This window comes from Crassostrea angulata, chromosome 10, assembly GCF_025612915.1.
Source record: "Crassostrea angulata isolate pt1a10 chromosome 10, ASM2561291v2, whole genome shotgun sequence".
Taxonomy (NCBI): domain Eukaryota; kingdom Metazoa; phylum Mollusca; class Bivalvia; order Ostreida; family Ostreidae; genus Magallana; species Magallana angulata.
In genome coordinates, this window is record NC_069120.1 from 25146079 (window position 1) to 25156575 (window position 10497).

Here is a 10497-nt window from a genome sequence, read left to right on the forward strand (position 1 = left end):
TTAGCTGATCTTAACTAATCCTTTTCTGCATACGGAAAACACAGACATGTATGTATGGGTGTTGCTAAAACGCGGAACGGAAAACGGAACGGAATGGGAAATATCATCACGTTTAACGCTTAAAAAGGGTATAGACTGGCCAGAAACGATTTACTTTGTATCTTTTATTTATATCTAATGAATGATTATCAACATGTTGTTATCTTATTAATATTCATATGAATGTCTATCAATTATAGCATTGTATTCATTCGGCTTTAGTTGAGTACGAAACGGAAAAATCAAATGTATACGAATTGTGAAACATTAACATGATTAAACGAGCAAATTAGCTATAACTTTTTACTTATTTTTCTTATATGGTATTGCTGGCATATCAGCGTAACGTACGCAGTTAGTGAAAGCGTTTTATGCGTGTTTTGAGTATTTTTATATTTCAAATATGATGTACATGTATATACTTACATCAAAATTGAATTTTCGGTGTTCTAGACGATCTTTTATCATACAGATGGAAGGAAAAAAAACGTAAGACTGACGACATTAAAAATTAAAATACAGTAAACATTAAAATACCAGGCTCCGATTTCACAAAAAAAACTTAAGTCAAATCTCAGAGTTTTTTCTCAAATATTTGAGTTTTTTCTCAAATTTGAGAAATCTCAAATATCTGCGTTTCACAAACAAATCTAAGTCGTGTTTTTTACTCAATTTGAGAAAAAACTTAAGTTACCTCCATAGCAGACTTAAGTCAAATCTCAAATATGAATATGTCATTAACATCATTAATTCAGTATTTTATTGTCTGTAATGTTCATTTCTTAGATCTATTCCACTCAATAATCAGCGAATATGCAATGTTTCATGCAGGTTTGATAAAAAAAATTTCATTAAAAAATTATAATTTTGGCGGAGTTATCTCCCTTGACAAAAATGTAAACAAAGGGAACTAATTCATTTGTTTGTGTTAAATGGAATAACTGTGCAGTGATTCTATTTTCTAATGATTTTAAGGTAACCATAATGTATTCAATGTGGTCTTTTGTTTGTTATATAATATATAAGATCATGTAGATATGTCATCTATACTTAGCATAACAAAGTGTACATTTCATGACTTACGAACATTTTATGACTCTTGTTAATTTAATCCGATTTTCCTCTGTTGAAAACATAAGCAGACGATTGTTTTTAATGAGAATAACTTAAAAAAACAAGAAAAGTTATAAGGGGCCACTTGTGACAATGACAATTCTTGACTCAGATAAGTAAAAAATTTGACTCAGCTGAGAATTGACTAAGTTTGTTTTGTGAAACGCAATTTGAGAAAAATCTCAGCTGAGTAAATTCTCAGGATTTGAGATTAAACTTAGGTAAAAACTTAAGTTTGTTTTGTGAAATCGGAGCCAGTAAAATATACCCGGTAATTTGTGAAACTAGTAATTTGTGAAACTAGTATTTTTAGAAATGCAATTTTGTTTACGTTTGCATAACTATACAGTTGGTTATTTCAGCAGCTATATACGTATGAACCGAATAGAGAGCTCTAGACGTTGCCTGGTTTGATTTTCCGATTATATATTGGGACTATAGTCTGTCGATCCCAAAATATTCATGCAGCACATTTGGCACATTTGGAAGTCACTCAGAAGACCTTGCACAATTTTTCAACACTATCATCCGGGTCTGTTGAAATGCAAAACACCGTAGACTTCTTTATTTTTAGCCGTGTATTTATACCAGCTGATAAGCTAGAGAGGACGTTTTAAAGAAAGAATAATGAGAATGTTTAATGCTTCTAAAAGAGAATCGCTTGAACCCTAAGATATTAATAAATATATAGCAAAAAGTGAATCGAGGATATGTTGGGACAGAATATAGTGGTCAATGCATGTACTGTTAATTTTGAGGAAATAAATATTCTTGAATAAATAATCTAATATTGCTAATCTTTCAAAAAAAATTAAAAAGGTACATAAAGTATATCGTTTTAGCATGATTAACAAATCTATGAGGTAAATAACATTAGATCAGATTTTCCGTTTTCCCTTCCGTTCCGCTTTCCATTCCGTTTTCCGTTCCGCGTTTTAGCAACACACGTGAACCCATCTAATCGAAGAGCTGGGTAAAACTAGTACCCGCTAATGAGACATGCAGACCTGTGTTGTGTACGTAACTTCAGACAAAGATCATTCATTTGTAACATGCATGTATTTTTATGACCTATTCTTCAAATCCACTTGCACTATTTTATTAAGTAAATAACAGCTTTAAGGTGGTGCAGGATACCTGCATATTGTGATGTACATGTATACTTTCTATTGAGATAAACAATAAAGTATATTAAATATTGATTAAATATTTACCCCCCAAATAATGTTACCTAACATTGAAGCACAATGGGTTAGAGCGTTTACATGTCTGTAAGAGCACTGGGGTCCAAGGTGTATTTTTGGTAATTTTACAATTGATATAAATGAACTTTTCATGGGGAGGGGGGTGGTCTGGACCCCTCACTCCCACCCCTTCTCTAAATCTGTGCACACGATGATGTTCATGTAGGCACACAGAAGCAAATCTAAAACCGGCAACCGCCACGGGGAGGGGGTATAATTTAATTTTTAATTTTGTTTGTAATAATTATATAGACCATTATACTTTCTATAACATAAAATGTTAAGATTATTGATTAACTGAAAATTCACTGCAAACAGTTCTACCCCAAATTGCACATAAAGTGCTGCTCATGTCACGATGTGTATTATCATATGGGAAGGGATCTCATCTTTCAGTTATGAAAATTATAAATTTTAATTGTATTACCGGAGCTTGCATGTAACCTTCTTTTTTAATTAAACTGGTACAAAACAGTGTTATTTAGGGGCAAACACATGGTGCGGGTATTACTGTCTAATGACAGCATCTAGTTTATTTTAAAATCAACGATATGTCATTTTGCATGGCAAGTAAGTTCCTATAAGTATTAGAATTACGCACATTTTTATAATATGAATCCTACAGGAATATCGTGAAAATCAAATATCAATATATTAATCATGTTGTGTAATATTCAAGGAATTATTCCATCGAACTACGTATTTAGTAATCGAAATAGTTATGAGAAATTGTATAGATCCAAGCAAAATTGAACTATACTCTCGTTCAACCAGACTCTCAGCTGTATCCGTAAATCCCCGGCAAGCAAGAGAAACTCTATGCTTGTCGGAGATTTACGTAGACAGCCGAGCGTCTGGTTGAACGAGACTATGGGCGCGCTTGATTTTACCAAAAGGTGTACACTTTTGTAAATCAAGTGCAAAGGTGTAGCGTTTAGGTGTACACCGGGTGTACACTTTTCTACACCGAGTCAGGGACATGTGTTGTTGGACCAATATGGCGGACGAGTGTTATGATGGAAACTTGGAAAATGATTTTAAGTAATGTAACGGATTAGAAGTCGCATAAAAGTTGTCGTTTGTATGAAAGCCATAGACCAATCCATACTTTATAAAAGTTATGTCCATTGACCGCCATCTTTGGGGAAAAGCGCATATATTTCTCACAGTAGCCTTTGTGGATTATAGGGTTATAACTTCGTCATTTGACATTAAAAATCCGATGGGGCAACCCACACACCGAAAGAATAAATCGAATTCCAAGAGATTTCTTCAAAGGACGCCCAAATATTTGGTTGCTTAAAGAAGGGAAAAGTTGCTTTTCCCCTCTTGACCTTTGGTTTGACCCCGCAAAGGGGAACAATTTTTGCAAAGTGTGGATTGGACTATTAAATTTGAAATGTGTGTTTATTTTATTGCATTTATATCACAAAAAACCAATTAATTGTCGCAGAACAGCAGATTCTTTGTTAAAACTGCACCCTTTTCCGTCATATTCATTCTTAACTTCCCTACACCATGTACACTACACCATTGAAGTGGACTTGATAAACAATACAAACTTTTTACACCGGTGTACACCAAGTTAGGCTTAATCAAGCGCGCCCTATATTAAACTCTGGCGTAGAAATACATAAAATGTACGACTTCAAAATTTATCTAAATTGTTCGCACCATTTAAAATCTGACTATCTACAAGGTATCTATAAATGAGTTTCCTTGAAAAACAATGCTTTAAAAGAACTCATTACATCGAATTCATTGATTAGGACTAAATGTTGTCAGCGGTGTTGATTTGTGCTTAGGTCCAAACACTGTTTCACTTTCGGTTTGTCTGAGTGACTGCATAGGAGAGTTGATTAAAATCAACTCCCAAAAAACGTTAGTGAAAAAGTGTTGAATTCTTGGTTATGTAAATGCCAACAATGCGGTGTGTTGATGTATCTATTTCGTTAATGTCCGTTATCATATGCAATGTCAACCCGTGCACGCACGGGTCAAAGTCTAGTTTTGAATAAAATAATGACACATAATTTTTTTCTGTATTATATCATGATATAGGTCATTTACTATGATTTTGATATCAATGAAATAGAATAATGTTGTGCTGGGCATGTACTTTGCATAATTATTATGCTTCCTCTCAGTTTGTCAGTATATATTCAGTTCTTATCTTTTATAGGTTGCTGTTGTGTGTTCGGTAGCGCACTGGGCTTTTGTTATCAAGGCTAATGATTTAAGGGTCGAGAGTTCGATACCCTTGTTGGCACTCATACGATTATCTTATAAACAGTTGCCTTGCTCTATTCCTGCAAAGTATGCTAGCTGTAAATCAAATCTTAGTTTACTATGATAAGGTAAATGAATATTAAACATAAGATGAAAACTGACAAGAAGCATAATAATTGATAATAGTAGCCTCATTTGGTTGATGTTCTATATCGGTGAGCTTTGTTATCTTTGATAACTTATGTTTTATAAAAACAGTTATTTGTAAAATTGATATAGGAGCATAAACAGTACTTGATCAGTGAACTTCATATATTTCGTAAACTTGCCTTTGTAATTCAAATTCTAGTAATCTCTTACGCTTGACCAATTTTGAATTGTTTATAAACTGTAGGATGTAGTAATACTAAAGCTTATTGTGTTATTTTCAGACTGAAATAAATGAATGTGATGCTGAGCCGTGTATGCATGGAGGTAATTGTACAGATCGAGTCAATGACTTCCAGTGTACGTGTCCTGAAGGTTGGACAGGCAAGCGCTGTGAGATGATTTATGACGAGTGTACGGTCAACAACAAGTGTCCCAGCTCTTCACAGTGTCTCAACATCTTCCAAAAATCCTACTGCAAGTAAGGAGATCAAAAACTGCTAAACCATTTTTATATCCCCTTGAAATTAAGGCTCAATTAAGTGGGCTTTTATGAACACATTGTTTTATGCATTTGTCTGTCAGTCTGTCTGCCTATCAGTCCACTTGTATGTCAGTAAACTGGTACTTAGACTAAGGCTCAAAATGATTTTTTTTATCAAAAGTAGGTGTCTGTCGTTGTTGTTGCCGGTGTAATGAAGAATAATGACCCCCGTAGAATAATGACCGGGGTTCATTTTTCGACGTAGAATAATGACCCCCTTGCTGAAGAATAATTGGATTTTTCTGAAGAAAAATGACCCCCGTAGAAAAATGACCCCTGCTGTAAACTAGAATAGAAATTGGTTACTCCGTATATAACATACTACTTTGAAATTAATTGAATTTTCACTTAGTTCAACTGATTTTGAAGTTATAAACACCGAACTTTAAAATAAATCGCTGTATATAGTTTTTCATATCCGTAGCAAGCACACCCAACACACTCTTACATTGCCACAAATTGATTTTTAACAGTAACGTCACTTCTCTCGTCGACATATGGCGGGAAATGACGCAAATGGGGAAAAACAAATTCGTACACAATGAGGATATTATGTGATAATTAACGAACAATAATCATGAAAGAATAATTGTTGTAATAATATAAGCAATATTTATTGGTGGATGAATTGTCAATCGAAGAATGATACATGTATTTATTTTTATGGAAAAAGACTATTAGGAGGCAGGTAACGTAGGAATATAAATACTTCTTATTTACATTTCTTGGGGAAAGTGATTTTTAAAAAATCATTTTACGTTAGTTTTGTTTTCTTTTACGTAATGCATGAACATTGATATTCTTAACATTTGTTGTAATGTTGTACTTTTGATCATGAATAGACTTTATTCTTTTAGAGCAAATGTGTGAAGAGTACCTGACTATAGTAAATCTTTTTAAGAGACAATAAACACTGATCAATTATACAAGATAAGAAGAGATTGTTTCTAAAAGCGTCAAAAGGGGTTCGGGCTCATTTTGGGGTTCATATCCCCCTTGATTTTGATCACACGATCTTTACTGAATTCAAAGTTGTCAATGCTCATACAAACTATTGTTGCATTAATCATCTTGATATTAATCAAAGTATGCCGATGAAAATATATGTTCTGTTCGGGTACTCTCAGTACTTTGACGATTTTCCTTACTGGCCGTTAACTGCTACTGGCGTAATGGCTGCTGTCAGTGCCTGCTAACTTCAGCTTGGTTATACTGCCAAACAGTGGCGTAAACTTTTCATAATTTTGGTTTCATCATTAGATCTGGGTGATACTCTTGCATACCCAGAAGTTTGTAGTAGGGGAAAATCGTCAATGCAAGTATAATTCATGAACAATATCGAGTCTACTATTTCATCGCCAATGAACAGAATTTTGTTCTATAGTGTCTTGTATCTCAAAATAATTTTAATGTGTTGTCACTCGTAATAATGAGATACATATGGTGTTCCGACGGGGACAAATCGACCTTCGCACTTTTGCCATAGGGCGAAGATGAGAGATTGCGAAGTTGTAAGGCGAAAGTGCGAAGGGGAAGGAGCTAAAATGTGATGATGCGACGGTGAAGCGCAAATTAAAGATGCGAAGGCGAAAGTGCGAAGTTGCGAAGGCGAAGAAGCGATACTACTATGGCTCCTTCGCCTTTGCACTCTCGCCTTCGCACTCTCGCCTTCGCATCTTTTCGCTTTCGCCTTTTTTCTTAATTGTGGAGCTTTCTATCGTTTAAATGGTTCCGAGGAATATTTTGGAAATTTTATTTTATATATACAAACCATTTTATATCGTATAAAACTAATAAATATTGAATTCATTGCTTATAATTTAATTTTTCTACTCTTCATTGTAGATAAAAATGGTCATTTGACCTTTAAAATGACGTAGATGTACAAAATTCAAAGGTAACGTCAGGCGTATTGATACGTTTTTGACGTTAGTCTTACTATGACGTAGGTAACATTCTTTATACGATATAAAATAATTTTTTAGCCAACCAGAATTAAATTATTAGAAAATCACTAGGCCAGTTTCATGCAAACTTGTCACTAAGAATTGTTTAAAGAATAAATTCAATATATATTTGTTTTATACGATATAAAATGGTTTGGGGCAGTTTACGCTTTATAAACCGCGAAGCGGTTTTTAAAAAAGCGTAAACTTTCAAACTTTCGAATGAAAGTTCACGAAGCTGCACCGAGATTTGTTCAGTTCCAGTGAAATTTCGAGCGGAAGTAAATGTGTTCGGATAATATTCTCAAAATAATTAAGAACTGATCGTTTTTCATATCATATCCTACTTTGATTTTTGTTAAAACATGAAAAATTGTATGTTTTATTTCACCATCTAGCGGTTATTTAAATTAAACGATTATACTCAGAACAGAGTTTTCGTTTGTGTTCAACCACGTGTAGAGTAATTGAAAATATAAATATTAGGTTGTTTAATAAAATCGAAGCAATGCTTGATGCTTGTGGTGTGCAATACCGGTTTTTAAAAAAAAAATAATGGGTTTCTGTTTTGCATAAAACTTAGTATTTCGAGCCATTTTCAAGGAACATTCTGCATAAGATAGTTCCGTTTCACTATTGATGCTATTGCTAGGTCAGGCGCGGATCGATAAAAAACCTTAGGGGGGATCTCTATTAAACATGTAATTATGCATTGAATCATTATTTTTTGAAAGATGTGGTCTCATAACTGCAACGGTGCGTGCATACAAATTGAATAACGCGCGCTAGCGCGTTATGAAAATTTGTTTGCACACACCGTTGCAGTTATGAGACCACATCTTTCAAAAAATAATGATTCAATGCTTATATTTACATTTTTTAACATTTGTTCTCTTTCCACAAATATGATTTATTTTTAAAAATCTCGGGCTTATTCAACGTGTAATGCGCAATTAACGGAAGAGCCTTTGGAACAGCCGAATTATGGTGTCAAAAATAGTGCACAGCGTTTTAAATTCTAATAACACAATTTTATTTTTCATTCTGCAATTTGATGAATCTATTTTTGGTATACTAAGAAATTAATCAATTAAATTCATATAAATCTTTAACAAATATTTACATCCATGAAATATTAATCAGCCCAAGTATAATATCAGGTCGTGATCCGGTTTGAAGTCGGGAGGAGAGTCAGTCATGTTCTGAAGGAAGACTGAATGTATTCATACGCACCAAATTTGGTGATTGGGTCTTCTGTGTTATGCGTAAATATCACTCAAATCGATCACTGCAATTTAAAAGGGGGAAAGGAATTCGAAGTGAATGTAAATATATTGTTGCAACAGCAGAAAAAAACTATTTTTTTGTATTGTTATATTTATTTCTAGAACACATTTTATCCACCAATTAATGAAGATAAAGTTGAAAATCAACAAGCATTCTGAGAGATATTATTCCTAGCCGGTCAATATTAAAACAAATATTGATTGGTCAATATTTTTCGGACGAGCTAATATTACAATTATTGACTATTCGACTAAATAGAGTTTGAAGTGAGGAAATATTACTGAATAAAACAATGTAAAATATCATTTCAATTGTACGTACACATGAAAAAATGATAAGAATAAAAGAAATAAGGAATTATTTTTTTACTCAATGGGGTTGATCTTTACAGTCGGTGCGTGATGAAATCTATCTATTTATTGGGTTTGATCACGTGCCTGACTGTAATAATCAACCCATAAAAATCAAACAATGATTTTTCATTAATTAAGTTGAAGTTTTGCTGCTACCGTAAAACGCAGTTATTACGAATTTCACGAATTTTTAGGGAACAGCGTTTACTTCGCTATATTCGTGATTTTGTTATAACCATGTTCGTGTTCGTACTACGAGTTTAACTGTAATATGAAATTTAAATTGCATAGTTTTGATATTTAATCCATACATATGCAGTGTACTTAAAAATTATATAAGGCTTTTCATTTAGCAATGCTTTTTTAAACTTATTTGCCATTATCTACTGTATATCAAAGTATTAGGTTTAAAGAAATGTCTGTAAATGTGATAATTAAATGAAATACAAAAGGCAAAATTTTTACTAGATGTCCGAAAGGCACTTATGGAAAAGTTTGTGAGAACAGTCCGGACATTTGCCGTAATCTGAGACCCTGTTTGAATTCAGCAATTTGTGCAGCGGGTGTCAATGAAATGTCCAAATGTACCTGTCCAAATGGTGGTAAAATTTTCCTGCTTCTATTGTCATTGTATTATCAAATCAATGTAAAAAAAATATTGAATGAATTTTACTGTTGATTATATAATTTGGTTATTGATAAAAGAAAATTACCAGAGGTATAATTGTCAAACAAGAACAATTTTATTAACCCTCAATTTAATTCCAAAGAAATGATCATAAATCATTTATTTTTGTTCAATTCAACATCAAATTTAGTTATTCAAGACAAATGATCATTTAATTGGGACTACAAACCACTGTATGGTATAACATTTCTGTTATAATGAAAATACATGTATATCATTTCCTCATTCTTATATCTAAGACTTTCTTAAATGGATAGTAATACCCCATAGAATTAAATTGCTGAGCTTATAATGATTTTGTCTCATCAATAGTCTATCAGCCAACCAACCTGACAGTCCTCACTTTTGTCAGCATAGTTTGTTTTAAACAATTGTCACTGAACATAGATCCATAAATTAATTGAAAAATCGTGGTATCACTAATAAATGACCTCCTTATGAGCAATTTTGTAGATTTTATATATATGCCATACAAGCACGTGATTATGTTAAATACTTACAAATGGAATATTGAAGCTAAAAATTCTGTATATGTGTAAGTACAGATTGAATTTTTGAAAATAAACTTTTTTGAAAAAAAGTATTGTTGATTTAGTTTTCTTTCATGTTTGCAGACTATCGTGGTGTTGGATGTGAAACCATGGTTAATCATTGTGGTGACCCAAAGAAGTGTATGAATGGAGGAATATGCGTCAACTTGGCACCAGGATTTAGATGTGATTGTCCAACAGGTGAGGAAATTGTTAACCATTTACATACTTTACTTCTTATCCAACACTACAAAGTTGATTTTAACAAATCTTAGCAAAATGCAATCATATGTAATGGGAGTCTATATTTATTTAAATAAAGGACCATTAGCCTAGATGCACTTCAGTGGGAGATACTCAAAAGAATGAAAACATAT